The sequence below is a fragment of the Gorilla gorilla genome, chromosome 1 (assembly GCF_029281585.2).
Source record: "Gorilla gorilla gorilla isolate KB3781 chromosome 1, NHGRI_mGorGor1-v2.1_pri, whole genome shotgun sequence".
In the NCBI taxonomy this organism is placed as follows: Eukaryota; Metazoa; Chordata; class Mammalia; order Primates; family Hominidae; genus Gorilla; species Gorilla gorilla.
This window is the reverse complement of record NC_073224.2, coordinates 164776402-164800487: the sequence shown is the minus strand read 5'-3', so window position 1 is coordinate 164800487 and position 24086 is coordinate 164776402. Positions and strand designations below refer to the sequence as shown.

Genomic DNA, 24086 nt, shown 5'->3' with positions numbered 1-24086 from the left:
AATGAGTTACACATTCTCCAGCAAAGTGTTTTTACTCCAACCTCCCTACAAATGGAAAGCATCTATTTCCTGTCTACATTAACTCCCTTCTTGATCTTAAAGAATTATTCAGTCAAGTAGAGGTGTGACCTTCTGTGATTTGGATGTAGAGTCTGTAAAATTTAGTTTGCAGAAATGATTTGAATGTTTTCCAAAATAATTTTCTTAAACCCAAAGGAATTATGATGCCATATTTGAAAATGGAAACCATTGTTACAAATTCAATTTCAAAATATTTACTTCCCGGAACCAGGGTGATGTCTCTAGAGAACCACTACTAGTTATTAGCTCATTTCTTTCAGATGTATTGGAATGAGTCTGTTATTTTGCCAGCATGGTTCTGAACCACAAATTTCATCTTTGGTTGAAACTCCTCCAAGCGAGACCATATGCAATTTTCCTAGTTCATCATTTGTCTTTCAGAAGACAGCATGGTGCATTTATGACAATGGTAAAAACATGTCTCAGGAGTCCTGGTGAACAAAACTAGCTTGACAGGCTCCACAGTAGAGCCTAGCACTTGCAAAGGGTCAGCAATGGAACCAAGGTGGGAGAAGGATCGGGAAACTTCTAACAAAGACTTGGATCCAATCCTATAATGGGCTTCCTCTCCTGTTAGGATAGAATGAGGGCGATGAGACAGTCTACAGGAAATTCATGGGCTCAGAGGAGCATGCAGTGCTCATGTAGGGCAGGGGATAAGGTGTCAAAGTGGAGCTGAGCTGGCACAGGAGCAGGCAGGGCAAAGGCAGAGTTGCAGCCTCTGTGTGTCACTTGCCTGCTTGTGTTCTAATCTGAGAGCGGACTTCTGGCCTTTGTGAAGCATTAGTTTGTTCTGCTCTGTCATGGACATCTGCAGGAATGGCATGGCAGTAGGGCTGAAGCTACATTACAGACAACATGGAGAAGTATCACAAAAACTTTCACGTCATGCTGTCTGGAGTCCTCGTTTTGCCACATCCCACCATGGTGACTGTGGGCAAGTTATTAAACTGTGCTGTGCCAGAGTTTTCTCATATGCAAAATGGACTAATAATAGCACTTTTCCCAAATGGTTATTGTGACCCTGTGATAAGATAGTACATATAAAGTGCTTAGAAAAGTATCTGGTGCACAATAAACCCTGAAAGTTATCTATATTTATTCCTTGGTAAACTAACTCCTAACACCAGAGGAAAAAAAAATGCCACGACCTTTCACTAGCTTTCCCTCTCCTTTCTCCATTTCTCTTTTCCTGACTAACAATTCCTCATCATCCAGGACCAAGCTCAAACATCATCCCCTCCAGGAAGCCTGCCCTGATTGTTCCCCACACCCCACCCCAATGTGGGTGAGTTCTTTGTGTTCCCATCACTTCCTCAAAGGATATCTCTACACTTTAATACATTTTATTATAATTTTCCTTCCTCAATTTTGTCTCAAGACTAGACTAGAGACCCTAGACTATTCATCTTACGGTTTCTAGGAGCTAGCACAGGGCACTGACAGAGCAGTCTCTTGCCATGGTTAATTTACTCCATGCCAGGCTCCCAGGGACAGCCTTTCCCCAGCAACTCCTCAGCCTGGGCTACACGATGGCCCATGGAAGTTCTCTGCCTCAGATGGAACTGTTTCTTGTTCTCTTCGACTAAGCAAAACAGACAGGTTGGGTCATTATCGAGTAATTCAGGCAAGAGACGCAGCCAAACACATGTTTTTATCTGAGTTACCCAAATTGGCTGACTCCCCAGCCTGCAGTTACTGGGTAATTGCTCAATCTTCCATTTGGCTTTTACTGTGTAAATGTGGCTGCAGAGTCTTTTTATTTCTCTCGAATTGCTCCTCCCATTTTCTGTCTAATATAGGTTAAAATGTAAAGTTTTCTTTTTCCTCTGCCCTCAGTAGCTGTCTAGGCCATCAGCACACCTTGCTTCATTAGCCTTCAAAGTGGGCCAGAATGGTCAGATAGGGGTCTAGTCATAGTTTTCTGTTTGTTTGTTTTAGACAGAGTTTAATTAATTCTGAAATCCCTTTCTCAGAAGCTATGACCACAGCTCACTGTAGTTTGTGGAAAGCTCACAGGGTCTGCTTTCAAGTAGTTAGAGCCTGGTTCCAATTCCAGTCCAGCCTCTTACTACCTATGTAACTGTGGGCATATCACTTACCAATTCATCATATGCTGCTTGTTTTACCCTTGAAATGTCTCTAGAATTTACCTGCTTCCCCACATCTTTGCCACTCCTACCTACTGCAAAACATCATCTCCCACCTGGACTATTAAAATAGCTACACAACTTTTTCCGGGCTTCCACCCCTTTCCCCCTAAAATATGTTCAAAAAGATGTGTTTAAAACCTAAATTAGAACTTTTCTGTTGAAACCCCCCCTGTGGCTTTCCTTCATATTAAGAAGAAAATGCAACATCCCTTGTGGCCTTGAAGGGCACTTTTCATGGGGTGGCCACTTCACACCCATGCACCCCATTACTTTCTGCCTTCATCTCCTACCCTCTCCCCTACTCATTCACTTGCTCTCTTGCTTCCAGTCACACTGGCCTCCCAAGCTATATGCAAGTGGGCAGGATAAAGTAGTGTTTATGAGATTTGGAATGAGACAGCTTGACTCTGCCATTTTTCTGGCTGCATGGCCTTGTTGCTTAATCTCACGGAGCCTGTTTCTCTTCTGTAAATGAGCACACCACTACCCACTTTGCAGGGTTACCCTGAGGATTAAACGAGATATTAAATATAATGCAGTTGAGCACAGTATTTGGCATATTGTCAACCCTACGTCAAGAAGTGGTGGCTACTGAAGTGAGGTGTGAGTGAGGAGAGTGAGCGGTGGAGGTGGATGGGTGCTCTGAAGTGGAAAAGGGGCTCTAGAGCTTTCCCTAGAACAGGATAACCCTTTCCCTCACAAACAGTACTCCAATTTCAAGCCCAATTTCTGCTGAAGTTCAGCTCAAGCCCTTTCTTTTGATGTTCTTAGTAGAAATAGTTAAACTATCACTGAGCCATCCCAATGAACTGTTGATTTCCCCTGCATACTCACTCTGCCAGCCCCACAGCTCCATTGCTCTGGTCTGGAGAAGGCCAAGCCCTTGAAGAATTTATTCCCCGGAAGCCTGATTGATCTTGATTGCCTTTCGTGGCCCTACTCCAAGTTCTCCATATCACTACGCAGCTGTGGGTCCCATTTAATAAAGGCGCCACAAATGTGGAGGGGGAGCTCCTGGTCTTTGCCAGTGAAACTGGCTCACTTTTCAGGCTTCATGGTGCTACCCTGGTTCCACTGCTGGATGAACACTCTAGGAGCCTGCCAGCTATGCCAGCTCTGCCAGCTCCATTTTTTCCTTTTCAGCAGATACCTCAGGTCTATGCTGCCAGAGAAATGGCCACTATGTGCTGTTTGGATTCTTACCTCTATGCTAACATGAATCCACACTGTCATGCCTGCTGAATCATTTTTCTCTGCTCAGCTGAAAACTCAAGACTTCAGTGCTTCTGGGCTATGATTTCTTTTGGACTATCGAGTACAAGAACCTGTGGATTTTAGACCAGTCACCTTGTACGGTAATTGAAATTTTAACAAGCTAAATGAGTAAGTGATATAAAATTCTGTTTAATATTAACTCTTTAACCCAGGGAGTTAGGTAAGTGCCACCCATTGGGCCTAAATCATAGCACAAAATCACTCAGTTGCTCAGTTGGCCAGCAAGTCAAGCAAAAAAGACAAAAACAAAAGCAAAAACAAACACAAAGCCAGCTTCCCTATAAACTACTTTGATCAGCTTTTTAAGCTTTCCCAAACTGACCATATTATTTAATTGTTAAGAGAACCTGTGGACCTTGGAACACAGAGTGCTTAAAAATCACTGAAACACATGAGCTATCTATTTCTTTACAAACCAATGACTAAAAAGGATAATAAGTTTTAAATCGGGCTGTAATTCAGTGGCTCTCAAATTTTAAGATACTCAAGAGTCATCTGGAGACTGGGGAGGTATTAGAAATGGTCAGTCTCAGAGATTCTGATTTGTCACATCTGGGGTAAGGATCAGAAGTCTCTGTCTCTCCTAAGCTTCCTGGAAGAATTCTGCAGCAGATGGTCAGAGATCACACTTTGAGAAACCCTGAGACTGTAGGAGGGAGTTGCTAATTCACACCATATTTGCCCTCATTAATCTACTGTTTATTTTTCTAGTGTCTGCTGTGAGCTGGGGGCTTCAAGTACACTATATTTACTCTTTACAACATTGCCACATGGTATATTATTATCATTCCCACTTTACAGATGATACAGTTGAGGCTCAGCACAGCCAAATAACTCACCTGGTGGGCTGGGATTTGAACTCAGGTCTTTAATTTCTTTTTTCACCACATATGATACAGTGAAAGTTGAGAATAAGGGAGGCAGGTGGCCTGGGAACAAGCCAACTTAAGGCACACTCAGAGCTTAACCAGCCCTGGCAGGTCAAAAAGTTAGAATAATTTAGATCTATTTTGTTTACACCAAAATTCCTTTTGTTGATTTTTTTTTAATTCCATGAAATATTTTACCAAAATGTTATTTGGCATTATGCAGTTGCCAAAATGTGAGTTAATCATTTGAGTGAGTACACTTGGTAGCCAACATCTACGTATTTTTCAAATATGCAGACATTTTGGCTAGTTACAGAGATACTGACTTTAGCCTAGTTTTAAGGTAGGAAATCTGAGTCACTGAGTGACCAAGAGATGGGGCCAACTTTTTATTATTATTATTATTATTTAGTATATTTTCTCTACCTGGTGTGCTAACCTGCACGGATGCAAATACTTCTTCCAAAATGCGAAGGGCCCAATATACTTGGTGTTGCAGGAGGTTGTTCTCACATGAGAATCACTTATCCAAAGAAGCTGACAACTGAGGATAAAGTGAATCAGTGCTAATAGGCATGTTCTCTGTGCCTCGAGAGAAGATTGACCAAGCTGCAACCATAACAAGAATGCTACTGAACTGTTCCATGCTGTTAAGATGGTGAAGGCTGGGGTGAGCAGGAAGGTAGCACCAGAGGAGGGCTGCTGTTCGAGGTTTCAGACGATGACTTATAAAGTTTCTCTTGCCTTCCCTTCTTTCCACCAAAGAAGGAATGATAAGCAGGGTAACAACGGCCATCTTAAAGACTGAATGGCAGAGGGAGAAGGAGCATGGTAAGTCTGTGGCTTTGCTAATGGACAGAATAGAGTGGCACAGCTCCTATACTGAATGCTTAGCCAACGTCTTGGCAGAATGATTGGTGTTTGTGTAGGGCGAGAAATACTGGCCTGGAAACTTCAGGGATGTGCTGGTAGAATACTAGCAAAGAGATTTGCACAACAGCTGCTTGTCTCATCCCTGGTTCTTGCCAAAGCTTCCCCCATCTTTCATCTCTTGAAGCACAAAAATTCCTCTCTTGCAACAATACTTCAATTCCATTTTAATATTCTTATTCATCAAATGGCATTTTACAGCCTAATTTAATGACCTTATAACACACACACTCTACTCATATCACAACTATTTGGACTGCTTCTTACAGATATATGAGACCACTATACTAGTCCTGAGATCTTTAAACAGTCACATTTAAATACATTTTAGGAATTATTTTGCCCTCATAAGTCTAGGCCTAATAAGTATTGCCCAAATAGGAGATTTCAAAAGAGAATAGGGAAGATTTGATTGTAGCCACTGTTGAATTTGTCCATTAAAAGTCTTTTGAAGCTTCCTTTGACACAACATAACTTCTAGCCATGGTGAAATGAGGAAAGACTGACTGAATAAGAAGCTTATATCTCTGCCAGTGTAAGATTTTTCCCCAACCTTATGTGTTTCATTTTATTTTCCATAATTCTGGGTATGAAATTCACATCATTTCCCTTACCAGGATATTCTGAGGTTCAGCAGGAATTTGGTTGGGACATATTTTCCTGAGCATCTGCCTGAATTCTCCTGCCTTGAATATTTTTAAATCTTCATTCTTTTAGTCATGCTTACAGACTCAGTGCCTTGCAGAATGCTGGAACAGTCTTTGGAGATCATCTTATCCAATCCCCTTATATTACTTTCTCAATTCAAATTCCTCTCCCTTCCAGCTTTTCCTTAGAAATGGAAACAAAAATAATCGCATTTGGGCCCCCTGCCTGAATCTCCTAGGAACACCCTGGGCTCTGCTAAATAATTTGCTTGCCAGTGGAGTCTCTCTGTGAGAATACTGAACTGCTCCCAAGTCTTCATGACACTACCTGCTTGTACCTTAAAATAACTCTCAGCTGGAAACCCTAATGTCAAACTCTGAATTCTGGTATTCTGTTTCTTTTCAGCTCAGTCTCTTTCTTTTGAAGAAAGGGCTCTGTCATTAAGTGCTGATTGTGAGTATGCTCAACCTGTTCTGGGAGTCTTTTGGGAGATTCCATTTCCACTGGAGTAGGCAAGATATCTAGGAAAAAGAAACAAGAGAATATTAATATGAATACCTGACATTTAGTGAACACTTGGTATGTGCCAGGCACTGTGCTAAGAGCTTACACATGTTAACTTTCTTTAATCCTCCCTATATCCCACAAGTTAGTTATTACCATCCCTATTTCATGTTTGAGGAGACTTGAGCACAGGTCACAAAGCTTGTAAATGGCAGAGCCAGGATTTAAATCCAGGTGGTTTAGCTTCAGGATATATACTCTTTTTTTTTTTTTTTTTTTTGAGACAGAATCTCGTTCTGTCGCCCAGGCTGGAGTGCAGTGGCACGATCTCAACTCACTGTAAGCTCCACCTCCCGGGTTCACGCCATTCTCCTGCCTCAGCCTCCTGAGTAGCTGGGACTTCAGGCGCCCGCCACCACGCCCAGTTAATTTTTTGTATTTTTAGTAGAGGCGGGATTTCACCATGTTAGCCAGGATGGTCTCGATCTCATGACCTCATGATCTGCCCGCCTCGGCCTCCCAAAATGCTGGGATTACAGGCGTGAGCCACCGTGCCCAGCCCAGGATATATACTCTTAATCATTATGCTATCCTATCTCCAAAAATCTAAGGTGCAAGCAAAAACCCATCTTAATTTACATGAGTTAGGGAATTAAAAAAGAAACCGATCTTTTTGATTGTCTGATGAAATAACTCGGAGACCTCATCCTAACTGCAAGTGTGTACTTCTTCTTTCCAACCATGGTAGCTTCTGGGATCCCAGCTATACAGTTTGAGCATCTCAAATCTGAAAATTCAAAATCCAAAATGCTCCAAAATCTGAAACATTTTTGCACCAAAGGAAATGCTCTTTGGAGCATTTTGGATTTTGGATTTGGCAATGCAAATATTCCAAAATCTAAAAAAAAAAAAAAGAAAAAGTCAGAAATCTGAAACGCTGCTTGTCCCAAGCATTTTGGATAAGGGATATTCAACCTGTACTTCCTTAGTCCAAGGAGTTGGTCTTTATTACTCTGGTGCTAAAAAGAAATTACTTTCAGTTCTGTTGGAGACACTCATGATTCATTTGGCTCTTGTGCCAAAAGAATGGTGTTACTGAAACATTGGCAGCCTAGCAATTTGGTCATCTACCCCGCCCCCTATCCTGGCCATCCTGGAGTCTGGTACAACCCCTGTCTGCTGAAGAAGGGCTCTGGTGATATTAGGCCTCTGTTCCTGCCAGCTGGAAGCTCTCCAGATACAGAGAAGAGGATGCCTCTCTTCTGATACCCTCACCCTGGATATACTCGGCTATAGTCCCTCCCTACACCTGTAATTCCAGCTCTCAATAATTTTTTATGCTGGGGTCCATAGCTTCTCTATTTTACACATGACTACATGTGAGTGTGTGCAGACACACATGCATACACACACACACACACACACACACACACACACACGCCACAGTCATTGCCCCAAGACAGGTCTGCAAGGTCTGGAGGCTAGACCCAATTCCTTCCCCTAATTCTGCCCTTTAGCCCTGAAATTTCAGCCTCAAAAGCCATCCTATTTCCTGTTTTAGAATAAATGACATTTCCTCTAGAGAAACACTCCTCCAGCCACCCCGGCAACATATTATACAAGGTAGAACATGATAAAGTGCTACAGTGCATGGTAGCAGATAGAATATATCTTCACAATTCCTGGTTTTCTTTTTTTTTCATTTTATTTTTATTTTTTATTTCTTAAATTTTTATTTCGATAATTTTGGGGAAACAGGTGGTGTTTGGTTGTATGAAAAAGTGGTGATTTCTGAGATTTTGGTGCATCCATCACTCGAGCAGTGTACACTGTACCCAATGTGTGTTTTTTTATCCCTCACCCCCTCCTACCCTTCCCTGGAGTCCCCAAATTCTATTATATCATTCTTATGCTTTTGCATCCTCATAGCTTAGCTCCTGCTTATAAGTGAGAACATAAGATGTTTGGTTTTGCATTCCTGAGTTACTGCACTTAGAATAATGGTCTCCAAGTCCATCCAGGTTGCAGCAAATGTCATTATTTTATTCCTTTTTAGGGCTGAGTAGTATTCCATGGTATAGATCACATTTTCTTTATCCACTCATTGTTTGATGGGCATTAAGGCCGGTTCCATATTTTTGCAATTCAAAATTGTGCTGCTATAAACATGTGTGTGCAAATGTCTTTTTCATGTAATGAATTCTTTTTCACTGGGAAGATGCCCAGTAATGGAATTGCTGGATCAAATGGTAGGTGTACTGTTAGTTCTTAAAGGAGTCTCCATACTGTTTTCCATAGTGGTTGTGCTAGTTTATATTCCCACCATCCAGGTGAAAGTGTTCCCTTTTCACCATATCCATGACAATATGTGTTTATTTTTGATTTTTTAATTATGACCATTTTTGCAGGAGTAAGGGGTTATTGCATTGTGGAATTTGATTTGCATTTCCCTGATAATTAGTGATATTGAATATTTTTTCCTAAGTTTGGCCATTTGTATTTCTGCTTTTGAGAATTGTATATTCATGTCCTTAGCCCACTTTTTGATGGGATTATTTTATTTTAGTTTATTTATTTATTTTTTATTATACTTTAAGTTCTAGGGTATACATGTACACAACATGCAGGTTTGGTACATATGTATACATGTTCTGTGTTGGTTTGCTGCACCCAATAACTCTTCATTTACATTAGGTATTTCTCCTAATGCTATCCCTCCCCCATTTCATCATCCCCCAACAGGCCCAGTGTGTGATGTTCCCCGCCCTGTGTCCAAGTGTTCTCATTGTCTAGTTCCCACCAATGAGTGAGAACATGCAGTGTTTGGCTTTCTGTCCTTGTGATAGTTTGCTGAGAATGATGGTTTCCAGTTTCATCCATGTCGCTACAAAGGACATGAACTCATCCTTTTTTATGGCTGCATAATATTCCATGGTGTATATGTGCCACATTTTCTTAATTCAGTCTAACATTGCTGGACATTTGGGTGGGTTCCAAGTCTTTGCTATTGTGAATAGTGCCACAATAAAAAGACATGTGCATGTGTCTTTATAATAGCATGATTTCTAATCCTTTGGGTATATACCCAGTAATGGGATGGCTGGGTCAAATGATATTTCTAGTTCTAGACCCTTGAGGAATCGCCACACTGTCTTCCACAATGGTTTAACTAGTTTACACTCCCACCAACAGGGTAAACGCATTCTTATAACTCCACATCCTCTCCAGCACCTGTTGTTTCCTGACTTTTTAATGATCACTATTCTAATTGATGTGAGATAATATCTCATTGTGGTTTTGATTTGCATTTCTCTGATGGCCAGTGATGATGAGCATTTTTTCATGTGTCTGTTGGCTGCATAAATGTCTTCTTTTGAGAAGTGTCTGTTCATATCCTTTGCCCACTTTTTGATGGGGTCCTTTGATTTTTTTCTTGTAAATTTGTGTAAGTTCTTTGTAGATTCTGGATATTAGCCCTTTGTCAGACGGGTAGATTGCAAAAATTTTCTCCCATTCTGTAGGTTGCCTGTTCACTCTGATGGTAGTTTCTTTTGCTGTGCAGAAGCTCTTTAGTTGAATTAGATCCCATTTGTCAACTTTGGCTTTTGTTGCCATTGCTTTTGGTGTTTTAGTCATGAAGTCCTCGCCCATGCCTATGTCCTGAATGGTATTGCCTAGGTTTTCTTCTAGGGTTTTTATGGTTTTTAGGTCTAAAATGTAAGTCTTTAATCCATCTTGAATTAATTTTTGTATAAGGTGTAAGGAAGGGATCCAGTTTCAGCTTTGTACATATGGCTAGCCAGTTTTCCTAGCACCATTTATTAAATAGGGAATCCTTCCCCCATTTCTTGTTTTTGTCAGGTTTGTCAAAGATCAGATAGTTGTAGGTATGCGGCATTATTTCTGAGGGCTCTGTTCTGTTCCATTGATCTATATCTCTGTTTTGGTACCAGTACCATACTGTTTTGGTTACTGTAGCCTTGTAGTATAGTTTGAAGTCAGGTAGTGTGATGCCTCCAGCTTTGTTCTTTTGGCTTAGGATTGACTTGGCGATACGGGCTCTTTTTTGGTTCCATATGAACTTTAAAGTAGTTTTTTCCAATCCTGTGAAGAAAGTCATTGGTAGCTTGATGGGGATGGCATTGAATCTGTAAATGACCTTGGGCAGTATGGCCATTTTCACGATATTGATTCTTCCTACCCATGAGCATGGAATGTTCTTCCATTTGTTTGTATCCTCTTTTATTTCCTTGAGCAGTGGTTTGTAGTTCTCCTTGAAGAGGTCCTTCACATCCCTTGTAAGTTGGATTCCTAGGTATTTTATTCTCTTTGAAGCAATTGTGAATGGGAGTTCACTCGTGAATTGGCTCTTTGTTTGTCTATTATTGATGTATAAGAATGCTTGTGATTTTTGAACATTGATTTTGTATCCTGAGACTTTGCTGAAGTTGCTTATCAGCTTAAGGAGATTTTGGGCTGAGACGATGGGGTTTTCTAAATATACGATCATGTCATCGGCAAACAGGAATAATTTGACTTCCTCTTTTCCTAATTGAATGTCCTTTATTGCTTTCTCTTGCCTGATTGCCCTGGCCAGAACTTCTAACACTATGTTGAATAGGAGTGGTGAGAGAGGGCATCTCTGTCTTGTGCCAGTTTTCAAAGGGAATGTTTCCAGTTTTTGCACATTCAGTATGATACTGGCTGAGGGTTTGTCATAAATAGCTCTTATTATTTTGAGATACGTTCCATCAATACCTAGTTTATTGAGAGTTTTTAGGATGAATGGCAGTTGAATTTTGTTGAAGGCCTTTTCTGCATCTATTGAGATAATCATGTGGTTTTTGTCTTTGGTTCTGTTTATGTGATGGATTACATTTATTGATTTGCATATGTTGAACCAGCCTTGCATCCCAGGGATGAAGCCAACTTGATCTTGATGGATAAGGTTTTTGATGTGCTGCTGGATTCAGTCTGTGAGTATTTTATGGAGGATTTTTGCATTGATGTTCATCAGGGATATTGGTCTAAAATTCTCTTTTTTTGTTGTGTCTCTGCCAGGCTTTGGTATCAGGATTATACCGGCTTCATAAAATGAGTTAGGGAGGATTCCCTCTTTTTCTATGATTGGAAAAGTTTGGAAGGAATGGTACCAGCTCCTCTTTGTACCTCTGGTAGAATTTGGCTGTGAATCCGTCTGGTCCTGGACTTTTTTTGGTTGGTAGGCTATTAATTATTGCTTCAATTTCAGAGCCTGTTATTGGTCTATTCAATGATTCAACTTCTTCCTGGTTTAGTCTTGGGAGGGTGTATGTGTCCAGGAATTTATCCATTTTTTCTAGATTTTCTAGTTTATTTGCTTAAAGGTGTTTATAGTATTCTCTGATGGTAGTTTGTATTTCTGTGGGATCAGTGGTGATATCCCCTTTATCATTTTTTATTGCATCTATTTGATTCTTCTCTCTTTTCTTCTTTATTAGTCTTGCTAAAGGTCCATCAATTTGTTGATCTTTTCAAAAAAACCAGCTCCTGGATTCAGTGATTTTTTGAAGGGTTTTTTGTGTCTCTATCTCCTTCAGTTCTGCTCTGATCTTAGTTATTTCTTGCCTTCTGCTAGCTTTTGAATGTGTTTGCTCTTGCTTCTCTAGTTTTTTTAATTGTGATGTTAGGGTGTCAATTTTAGATCTTTCCTGCTTTCTCTTGTGGGCATTTAGTGCTATAAATTTCCCTGTACACACTGCTTTAAATTTCTCCCAGAGATTCTGATACATTGTGTCTTTGTTCTCATTGGTTTCAAGTAACATCTTTATTTCTGCCTTCATTTCGTTATTTACCCAGTAGTCATTCAGGAGCAGGTTGTTCAGTTTCCATGTAGTTGTGTGGTTTTGAGTGAGTTCCTTAATCCTGAGTTCTAATTTGATTGCAGTGTGGTCTGAGAGGCAGTTTGTTGTGATTTCTGTTTTTTTACATTGCTGAGGAGTGCTTTACTTCCAACTATGTGGTCAATGTTGGAATAAGTGCTATGTGGTGCTGAGAAGAATGTATATTCTGTTGATTTGGAGTGGAGAGTTCTGTAGATGTCAGTTAGGTCTACTTGGTTCAAAGTCAAGTTCAAGTCCTGGATATCCTTGTTAACCTTCTGTCTCTTTGATCTGTCTACTATTGACAGTGGGGTGTTAAAGTCTCCCATTTTTATTGTGTGGGAGCCTAAGTCTCTTTTTAGGTCTCTAAGGACTTGCTTTATGAATCTGGGTGCTCTTGTATTGGGTGCATATATATTTAGGATTGTTAGCTCTTCTTGTTGAATTGATCCCTTTACCATTATGTAATGGCCTTCCTTGTCTCTTTTGATCTTTTTTGGTTTAAAGTCTGTTTTAAAAGAGACTAGGATTGCAACCCCTGGTTTTGTTTGTTTGTTTGTTTGTTTGTTTTTGCTTTCCATTTGCTTGGTAGATCTTCCTCCATCCCTTTATTTTGAGCGTATGTGTGTCTCTGCACATGAGATGGGTCTCCTGAATACAGCACTCTTGATGGGTCTTAACTCTTTATCCAATTTGCCAGCCTGTGTCTTTTAATTGGGGTATTTAGCCCATTTACATTTAAGGTTAATATTGTTATGTGTGAATTTGATCCTGTCATTATGATGTCAGTTGGCTATTTTGCCCGTTAGTTGATGCAGTTTCTTCCTAGCATCAATGATCTTTACAATTTGGCCTGTTTTTGCAGTGGCTGGTACCAGTTGTTCCTTTTCATGTTTAGTGCTTCCTTCAGGAGCTCTTGTAAGGCAGGCCTGGTGGTGACAAAATCTCTCAGCATTTGCTTGTCTGTAAAGGATTTTATTTCTCCTTCACTTATGAAGCTTAGTTTAGTTGGATATTAAATTCTGAGTTGAAAATTCTTTTCTTTAAAAATGTTGAATATTGGCCCCCACTCTCTTCTGGATTGTAGGGTTTCTGCTGAGAGATCTGCTGTTAGTCTGATGGGCTTCCCTTCGTGGGTAACCTGACCTTTCTCTCTGGCTGCCCTCAGCATTTTTTCCTTCATTTCAACCTTGGTGAATCTGACAATTATGTGTCTTGGGGTTGCTCTTCTCGAGGAGTATCTTTGTGGTGTTCCCTGTATTTCCTGAATTTGAATATTGGCCTGCCTTGCTAGATTGGGGAAGTTCTCCTGGATAATATCCTGAAGAGTGTTTTCCAGCTTGGTTCCATTCTCCCTGTCACTTTCAGGTACACCAATCAAACATAGATTTGGTCTTTTCATATAGTACCATATTTCTTGGAGGCTCTGTTCATTTCTTTTTACTCTTTTTTCTCTAAACTTCTCTTCTGACTTCATTTCATTAATTTGATCTTCAATCACTGTTACCCTTTCTTCCACTTGATTGAATCAGGTACTGATGCTTTTGCATGTGTCACGTAGTTCTCGTGCCATGGTTTTCAGCTCCATTAGGTCATTTAAGGTCTTCTCTACACTGTCTATTTTAGTTAGCCATTCGTCTAATCTTTTTCAAGTTTTTAGCTTGCTTGCGATGGGTTCGAACATCCTCCTTTAGCTCGGAGAAGTTTGTTATTACCGACTTTCTGAAGTCTACTTCTGTCAACTCATCAAAGTAATTCTCAGTCATGCTTTGTTCTCCTGCTGGCAAGGAGCTGCGATCCTTTGGACTAGAAGGGGCACTCTGGTTTTTAGAATTTTCAGCTTTTCTGCTCTGGTTTCTCCCCATCTTTGTGGTTTTATCTACCTTTGGTTTTTGATGATGGTGACCTACAGATGGGGTTTTGGTGTGGATGTCCTTTTTGTTGATGTTGATGCTATTCCTTTCTGTTTGCTAGTTTTCCTTCTATCAGTCAGGTCCCTCAGCTGCAAGTCTGTTGGAGTTTGCTGGAGGTCCACTCCAGACCCTGTTTGCCTGGGTATCACCAGTGGAGGTGCAAAACAGCAAATATTGCAGAACAGCAAATATTGCTGCCGATCCTTCCTCTGGAAGTTTTGTCTCAGAGGGGCACCTGGCTGTATGAGGTGTCAGTCAGCCCCTACTGGGAGGTTTCTCCAAGTTAGGCTACACTGGTATCAGGGACCCACTTGAGGAGGTGGTCTTCCATTCTCAGAGCTCAAACACCATGCTGGGAGAACGACTGCTCTCTTCAGAGCTGTCAGACAGAGATGTTTAAGTCTGTAGAAGTTTCTGCTGCTGTTTGTTCAGCCATGCCCTGCCCCCAGAGGTGGAGTCTACAGAGAGAGACAGGCCTCTTGAGCTGCAGTGGGCTCCACCCAGTTCGAGCTTCCTGGCTGTTTTGTTTACCTACTCAAGCCTCAGCAATGACAGACACCCTTCCCCCAGCCAGGGTTGCCAGTTCGATCTCGGACTAGGAGTGAGCAAGGCTCCATGGGCGTGGGACCCTCTGAGCCAGGCACGGGATACAATCTCCTGGTGTGCCATTTGCTAAGACCATTGGAAAAGCGCAGTGTTTAGGTGGCAGTGTCTCGATTTTCCCAGTACAGTCTGTCATGGCTTCCCTTGGCTAGGAAAGGGAAATCCCCAAACCCCTTGCACTTCTTGAGTGAGGCGATGCCCCGCCCTGCTTTGGCTGGCTCTCCATGGGCTGCACCCACTTTCTGACCAGTCCCAATGAGATTAACCAAATACCTCAGTTGGAAATGCAGAAATCATCTGTCTTCTGCATCGATCATACTGACAGCTGCAGACCGGAGCTGTTCCTGTTTGGCCATCTTGGAAGGGACCCCCATTTTGTTTTTTTTCTTGCTTTATTTTTTGAGTTTCTTGTAGATTCTGGATATTAGTCCTTCGTTGGGTGCATAAGTTACAAAAATTTTCTCCCATTCTGTGTGTTTTCTGTTTACTTTGCTGATTATTTCTTTTGCTGTACAGAAGTTTTTAGTTTAATTAGGTCCCATCCATTTATCTTTGTTTTTGTTGCATTTGTGTTTGGGTTCTTGGTCATGAATTATTTGCCTAAGCTAACGTTGAGAAGAGTTTTTCAAATGTTATCTTCTTGAATTTTTATGGTGTCAGGTCTTAGATTTAGGTCTTTGGTCCATCATCAGTTGATTTTTGTGTAACGTGAGAGATGAGGATCCAGTTTCATTCTTCTACATGTGGCTTGCCAATTATCCCAGCAGCATTTGTTGAATAGGATGTCCTTTCCCCACTTTATGTTTTTGTTTGCTTTGTCAAAGATCAGTTGGCTGTAAATATTTAGCTTTATTTCTAGGTTCTGTATTCTGTTTCATTAGTCTACATGCCCATTTCCTTTTTTTTTTTTTTTTTTTTTTTTTTTTTTGTGACCGAGTTTCACTCTTGTTGCCCAAGCTGGACTGCAATGGTGCAATCTCAGCTCACCACAACCTCCACCTCCCGGGTTCAAGCAATTCTCCTGCCTCAGGCTCCCAAGTAGTTGGGATTACAGGCATGTGCCACCACACCCAGTTAATTTTGTATTTTTAGTAGAGACAGGGTTTCTCCATGTTGGTCAGGCTGGGCTCAAACTCCCAACCTCAGGTAATCTGCCCACCTTGGCCTCCCAAAGTGCTGGGACTACAGGCATGAGCCACTGCGCTCCGCCTTACATGCCTATTTTTATACCAGTACCATGCCGCTTTTGTAACTATAGCCTTGTAGTATAGTTTGAAGTCCAGTAATGTTATGCCTCTAGGTTTGTTCTTTTTGCTTAGTCTTGCCTTGGCTATGTGAGATCCTTTTTGGTTCTTTTTTGGTTCCATATGAATTTTAGGATTGTTTTCATAACAAGAAATTTCCTTTAAACACGTTGGCTGATTGTCCCACCCTTTTTTCCTTCCTACAGAAATAGAAATATTAGATGAGTGATGTTAGGAGTACTACTGAGAATGGTTAGCTGTTCACTCCTCTTTCTTAGGAGCCAGCTGCCCTTGGGGAACAGATATCTGCCTTGCTGTTATTACAAAACTTGGCTTATGTGCTCACTTTAACAGCATCTGTACTAAAATTGGAATGATACAGAGATTAGTGTGGTCCCTACACAAGGATGATATGCAAATGTGTGGAGTGTTCCATATTTTTAATCATTGGCATCCCTGAAAGAGATGGGGAGGGCACAAACAACTTGAAAACTGTTCCAGGTTATCATTTATGAAAACTTCGCTAACCTCTCTAGAGAAGTCAACAGTCAAATTCTGGAAATACAGAGAACCTCTGCAAGATTCTACAGAAGAAGATCACCCCCAAGACACATAATCATCAGATTTTCTAAGGTCAAAATAAAAGAAAGGAATGTTAAAGGCAGCTAGAGAGAAAGGGCAGGTCACCTACAAAGGGAACCTCATCAGGCTAACAGCAAGCTGCTCAGTGGAAACCTTACAAGCCAGAAGAGATTGAGAGCCTATATAATGTTCTCAAAGAAAAAAATCTTCAACCAAGAATTACATATCCAGCTAAACTAAGCTTTCTTAGCAAAAGAGAAATAAAATCCTTTCCCTATAAGCAAATGGTGAGGGAGTTTGTTACCACTAGACCTGCCTGACAAGAGATCTTGAAAGGAGCACTAAATATGGAAAGGAAAGACCATTACCAGCCAATACAAAAACACACTTAAGTGAACAGACCAGTGACACTATAAAGCAACCACACAAACAAGCCAGCGTAATAACCACCTAACAACAGAATGACAGGATCAAATGTACACATATCCATATTAACTTTGAATATAAATGGGCTAAATGCCCCCACTTAAAAAGCACAGAGTGGTAAGGTAGATAGAAAACCAAGACCCAGCAGTATGCTGTTTTCAAAACACCCATCTCACATGCAATTACATCCATACGTTCAGAGTAAAGGCATGGAGGAAAATCTTCCAAGCAAATGGAAATCAGATAAAAGCCAGACTTGCAATCCTAATTTCAGACAAAACAGATTTTAAACCACAAAGATCAAAAAAGACAAAAGAGGTCATGACAATAATGGTAAAGAGTGCAATTCGACAAGAAGACCTAACTATCCTAAATATATACGTACCCAAAACAGAAGCACCCAGATTCATAAACCAAGTTCTTAGAGACTCACGTAGATACTTAGACTCCCACACAATAATGGTGGAGACATCAACAATCCACTGACAGTATTAGGCAGAGACACAAAATTAGCAATGATACTCAGGACTTGAACTCAACATTAGACCAAATGGATCTGATAGATCTCTACAGAATTCTCCATCCCAAAACAACAGAATATACATTCTTCTCATTGCCACATGACACATACTGTAAAATAAACCAAATAATCAGACATAAAAGAATCCTTAGCAAAAAGGAAAAAACTGAAATCATACCAAACACACTTTCAAACCATAATGCAATAAAATTAGAAATCAAGACTAAAAAATTTTATCAAAACCACACAATTACATGAAAATTAAACAACATGCTTCTGACTAACTTTGAGGTAAATAATGAAATTAAGGCAGAAATCAAGAAGTTCTTTGAAACTAAGGAGAACAAAGATACAACATACCAGAACCTCTGTGACACAGCTAAGGTAGTGGTAAGAGGGAAATTTATAGCATTAAATGTCCACACCATAAAGTTAGAAAGATCTCAAATTCACAACTTAACATCGCAGCTAAAAGAACTAGAGATGCAAGAGCAACCCCAAAGCTAGCAGAAAAGAAATAACACAAATCAGAGCTGAACTGGAGACCAAGACACAAAAGACCATTCAAAAGATGAATAAATCCAGCAGCTGTTTTTTTTTTTTGGAAAATTAATAAGATAGGCCATTAGCTAAACTAATAAGAAGAGAGAGAAGATGCAAATAAAAACAATTAGAAATGGCAAAGGGGATGTTACCACTGACCCCACAGAAATAAAAATAACCATCAGAAAGTACTACAAACACCTCTATGCAAACAAACTAGAAAACCTAGAAGAGATGGTTAAATTCTTGGACACATATACCCTCCTAAGACTGAACCAGGAAGAAATTGATTCCCTGAACAAACCAATAACAAGCTTTAAAATAGAATCAGTAATAAATAGCCTACTAGCCAAAAAAAAAAAGCTCAGGACCAGACAGATTCAAAGCCAAATTCTACCATATGTACAAAGAAGAGCTGGTATTATTCCCACTGAAACTATTCCAAAAATTGAGGAGGAGGGACTCCTCTTCATCTCATATGAAGCTAACATCACCCTGATACCAAAACCTGGCAGAGACACAACAGAAAAAGAAGACTTCAGGTCAATATTCTTGATGAACATTGATGCAAAAATCCTCAACAAAATACTGACAAATGGAATCTAGCAGCACAGAAGAAAGCTAATCCACCAAGATCAACTAGGCTTTATCCCTGGGATGCAAATTTGGCCCAAGATATGCAAATCAATACATGTGATTCGTCACATAAGCAGAACTGAAGGCAAAACACATATGATTACCTCAATAAACTAGGTATTAAGGGAACATACCTCAAAATAATAAGCGCCATCTATGGCAAACCCACAGCCAACATCATACTGAATGGGTAAAAGCTGGACGCATTCCTCTTGAAAACCAGTGCAAGACAAGGATGCCCTCTCTCACCACTCCTATTCAACATAGTATTGGAAGTCCTGACCAGGAAAATCAGGCAAGAGAAAAAAACAAAGGGCATTCAAACAGGAAGAGAGTAAGTCAAATTTTTCCTGTTTGCAAACGACATAATCTTATATCTAGAAAACCCAAGAGTCTCAACCCAAAAGCTCTGTTAGCCTATAAACAACTCCAGCAAAGTTTCAGGATACAAAATTAAAGCACAAAAATTACTAGCATTCCTATACACCAATAATAGCCAAGCCAAGAGCCAAATGAAGAATGCAATCCTATTCACAATTGCCACAAAAAGAATAAAATACCTAGGAATTCAGCTAACCAGGGAGGTAAAAGATCTCTACATTGAGAATTACAAAACAATGCTCAAAGAAATCAGAGATGACACAAATGGAAAAACATTTAATGCACATGGATTGGAAGAATCAATATCATTAAAATGGCTGTACTGCCCAAAGCAATTTATAGATCCAATGCTACTCCTATCAGACTACCAATGACATTCTTCATAGAACTAGAAAAAAACGATTTTAACATTCATATGGAACCCAAAAAGAACCCAAACAACCAAAGCAATCCTAAGTAAGAAGAACAAAGCTGGAGGTATCACATTACCCAACTTTGAACTATATTACAGGGCCACTGTAACCAAAACAGCATAGTACTGGTACAACAACAGACACATAGACCAATGGAACAATAGAGACACCAGAAATAAGGCTGCACACCTACAACCATCTGATCTCTGACAAAGCTGACAAAAACAAGTAATGGGGAAAGGACTCCCTATTCAGTAAATGGTGCTTCTGATTTCTTGCTCCTGGTCTGCATTCAAGTTGGGGAGACATTTCCTTTATGCCCTGTATCCATGATAAAAGGCTGCAAGGAAAGTCTGTTTTAATCTCTTACTTAGGGTATAGGAGAAGGAAATGGTTTGCGAGGACATGGTGTGCCCTTGTCACAGGTGACACCACAGCAAGGTCCTTCAAATTAATGACACAGGAGAGGATGGTTTCTGAGAACTTTGCTTGTTAGCTTCCAAGGCAGCTTTGAAAGGCCATGTAGCTGTGATTTCCTGAGTGCCAACATACATGCACTCAGGAAATACCATGCAGGGCACTTGACACACGCAATTCAAAACAATACTACCAGACAACTATTTAACAGATGAGAAAACTGAAGCATAGAAAGTTTCAGTGACTCCTTTAAGCTTGCCCAGTGAAAAAGTGGCTGACCTATGCAGAGCTGTTTTAACTTATAATTGGAAGCCCTGCTGATTAACTGCAGTAGCAGTTCTGAATTCCCAGGATCAGAGTGAAACTGCCTAGACTGGTATCTTGCTCAGAATAGACAGATGAGTGAATTAATCAATAGTTAAGATGAGTCTACCCGGTAAGCAGCCTCTTTTTGCCAGCATAACATTCTCCTAGTGAAATCTTAACGCTAAAACTCAACATACAAAAATCAAAATCTGAGCAACTTCAGTTGACATGAAGGTGGCTGAACCAGAGCACCACTTGAGGCTTCCTTCTTATTCCCACCTAAAGTCCCCAAAGCACTGCCATAAAATTGCAAAACTTGGCCCCAGTAAAGTTTGAAAACTACCAAATGAGTCCAGCTCCCAACTCAGCATGATAGACAGTATGCTATTTATCAGAAAAAGTCCTGCATTGGGTTATAGGGTGTTAACATGGAACTCTTCCTATTTTGGTTTCTGTTGACAACAGATGCCACATTCCAAAATGACAGACCATCTTGGCTGAGAAATTATTACAAGACTTGTCCGCAGCATACAGGGTATAGAAGGTTCAAGTTGTTGGCTATTGGAAAAGGTCTTGTGAGGAAAGTACTGGGGGGGTCCCTTTCCTTCTCATCATCTCAATTCAAGGGAAAGAGGCTCTGGTGCATTCATTTGGAGAATTTGAGTCTTGCTGCTTCTGGTTGGCAGGCATAGTGGAGCAAGGGAGGATGATGAGAGAAAGACTTGGCCAGTTACTTTACCAGTGGAGTGGAGAAGAAATGCTGTTGTGATAGTAAGGGCCTGCACTTACAGATTGCCAGTGTGTGAAAACAAGACAGCATGGGAGTTTTCTTAGATCTTGTTCAGTGGGGTCACCTGAAGGATACTAAAGCCCCAGCAGAAAAGAAGCTGAAGGAAGATTCCTAGGGACAGAGGGGAAAGGAGAAACAGTTGGACTAGACTGCATTCACCCAGGTCAAGGAAACTACAGACAGGAGATAACCAGGAATAAGAAAGATCCCTGAGGAGCACAAAAAAGAGTCAGCTTAAACACCTGCCAGCCCCAGGGAAGGTGAGCCATTGTAGCAGCACAGTCACAGTGGCTTTCATGCCCCTTCATCTGTCCTTCCTTCCCTTCCTTCTACATGGAAGGGTCAGAAATCATGGTGAGCCAGCTATGGGAAGAGAAAAAGCATGAGGCAAAGAAATAAAGAAATCTCATACTCCCATGACATCCCTTTCATTTTAAATTACTGTTTTGTTGTTGTTGTTGTTGTTGTTGTTTTGTTTTTGCTTTGTTTTGTTTTGCTTTTTTTTTCATGTTAAGTGGCTGTAAAACTTTCATTTGCCTAAAGGGCTTTTTATCCAGGGCAGGGAAAGACCACACTCAATGAGAAGATTTAAAGACAGAGTGGGAGTCAAATGTCAACTTTAGTTTGTATTTATACCCATACGTGTTGCTCATCCAACAAACAAATTTTACTTATGTTCAGATAAAATATATACCTTGTAAATTCTTTCTGTAGAGTCTAGTCCAGCCTTCAGGAACTTACAGGTCAAGACTTTCTATAACAGCTCTGGGAACTTTTGAGCAAAGCTTGTCCTGTTTCTCCTGAACTACTTTTCTCCAGGCTCTTTTCTCATGGGCAACAGCTTCACAATTCTCTCTCTTGGGCTCCCTCCCTTGGAACTGCCTGTCCTCCATACGTCTTCTTTTGTCCTTATGGAGCCCATTCCTGGGCCCAGTGCTCCCTAGGTAGAGGCACTATTCCTCTTTGGTGACTGTGAGGAGAATTCCTTAATGTTCTCCATCGGAAAATTAACCTACATTGAAATGATAAAGCTCCAAACATGTGAGGTCTTATGAGCTTTGTTTTCCTTTCCCTCCATCATCACATTCAGATCCTGAGAACTTCCATCATGAAAACATCTATGAAGAGATCTGGGCACCAAATGACTGTGTTCACAGCTTTGAGCTTTCAGCCCCACTATCAGACTTTTTAAAATCAATTCCATCTTAACACCCTCTATGGACACTGCCTGTTCTGAACTGTCTTCTGAACCTTTCCTTCTTCTCTCAAATAGGATTTTATTTTCCTCTTTACATATTTTGCATTGACTTTGGCATGCATCAGCAGTAACCAAGTAACCATTCTTGACATCTTGGCCTGCTGTTTAGAAAACCCTCCCACAAAATTTCAACAAGAACTACCCCCTAGAGATGGTATCAGATAGCATTTGCCGTTATAGACAGTCATATTGCTATTTCCCAAGATATCTTTATAGGAAACAGCTGGCTTCTGCCTGCACCATCTGACAGACAAACAGCATAATCAAAACATAAGCAGGCTGCTTCTTTCTTGGGATAAAGGAAAATAAGATAACAGTGAGTAAACAGAAAATTATGATCCTTACTTTCCCCTTGTTTTCTTGTATTTAATCAAGTCATTTTCTAAAGGGAAAGTTTGCCATCAAAATTTGGATGCAGGTTACTAGACCAGCCAAACAAACTATTAATTTATAAAAATATCATGATAAATATAATTCAAGCCTTTAAGTGAAGAGAAAGGAACTAGCAGCCCATTCTATTGATTTTAGCACACATAGCACATGCAGCTGATATGTACAATTTAATTTATGGATAGGGTGTCTAAAGATGATTTTCAGCATCATCTATTAGCAAATGAAACAAAAAAAGTCATGAAATAAAAACAGTTAAATGTTTTCTAAGTAGATTGAAATTAGAAAATATCTAATAGCCCTTTGCTGAAACTAAAATCTCATCACAGTAATACCAAATGTTAGTGATGTCATAAAAACAATAATATAAAACATACTAACTGACTTGATTTAAAATGTAGTCTATCAATCAGGAAAAAGACATCCTTTCTAAGATTGATATCTATCATTGTGTTCTCCCTCGTCATACTGTAATCTCTATGAGGGCAAAGACCAGGACAGCTTTGTTAATTCTAACACTAATACTGAATATCGCCTAACACTAATACTGAATGAATATTGGCCATTTAATCAACTGTTCAATGCTATTTACTCATTCATTTTTTATTCATTAACAATTGGATTCTTTGCAAAGGCCTCGTCAAAATAAGGATAAATATGATATGGCCCCTGCCTCCAGTTGCTCACAGCCAAAGGAGAAAGACAGACTTATAAATATATTATTGTAACACAAAATGTTCAATGCTCCAGGAAATATTTGAGCTGAACACAGATGAGATAATGGCTAACTCTGCCCTGGGGAAAAAGCAAATCTTTTTAGGGTAGGATTCCTTTTAGCTGGGTCTTAATGAATGAGAGGCCAAGGAAATGATAGAGTGTAGAAGGACTCTTTAACAAATAAATCTGAAAAAACTTTTTTCTTTATAACCTAAAAGTCAAGATTATTTAAATAGACTTTTTTGGGGCTTTTTATTGCCATTCAGAATCATGCAGAGTATTCTTTAATAATCAAAATTTTTGCCCTATATTTTTCTTTTTGAATAAAAAGCAACAGATAGATCATTCCACTTGGCTACATTTTCATATGTTGATTACTCCTCCCAAATTTGGAAATTGATTTGAAGTGATAGTCAAGCTTGACATTTGTGTCCCACTGCTTATTTTGTTTCCACAAGATTGTTTTCTATATTATGAGATGTAAATACCATTTCTCAACCAGATATCGTTTATCTTGTCCTAAATAAATAACTGCTCAAAGTAATAAAATCAAGATTCTTCAAAACAAACCATGAAAACATCATTCATGCCAGACCAAAGGAGAAAAAGAAACTTAAAGATACGTG

At 40.0% G+C, this 24086-nt stretch overlaps 1 non-coding gene across 1 annotated transcript; it reads left to right on the top strand.

The window, feature by feature from the left end:
• The first annotated feature begins 16419 nt into the window (after positions 1-16419).
• LOC115932210 (U6 spliceosomal RNA) lies at positions 16420-16523 on the top strand. The gene has a single exon (XR_004068529.2). It is a non-coding gene; the product is annotated as a U6 spliceosomal RNA (small nuclear RNA).
• Positions 16524-24086: the final 7563 nt, after the last annotated feature.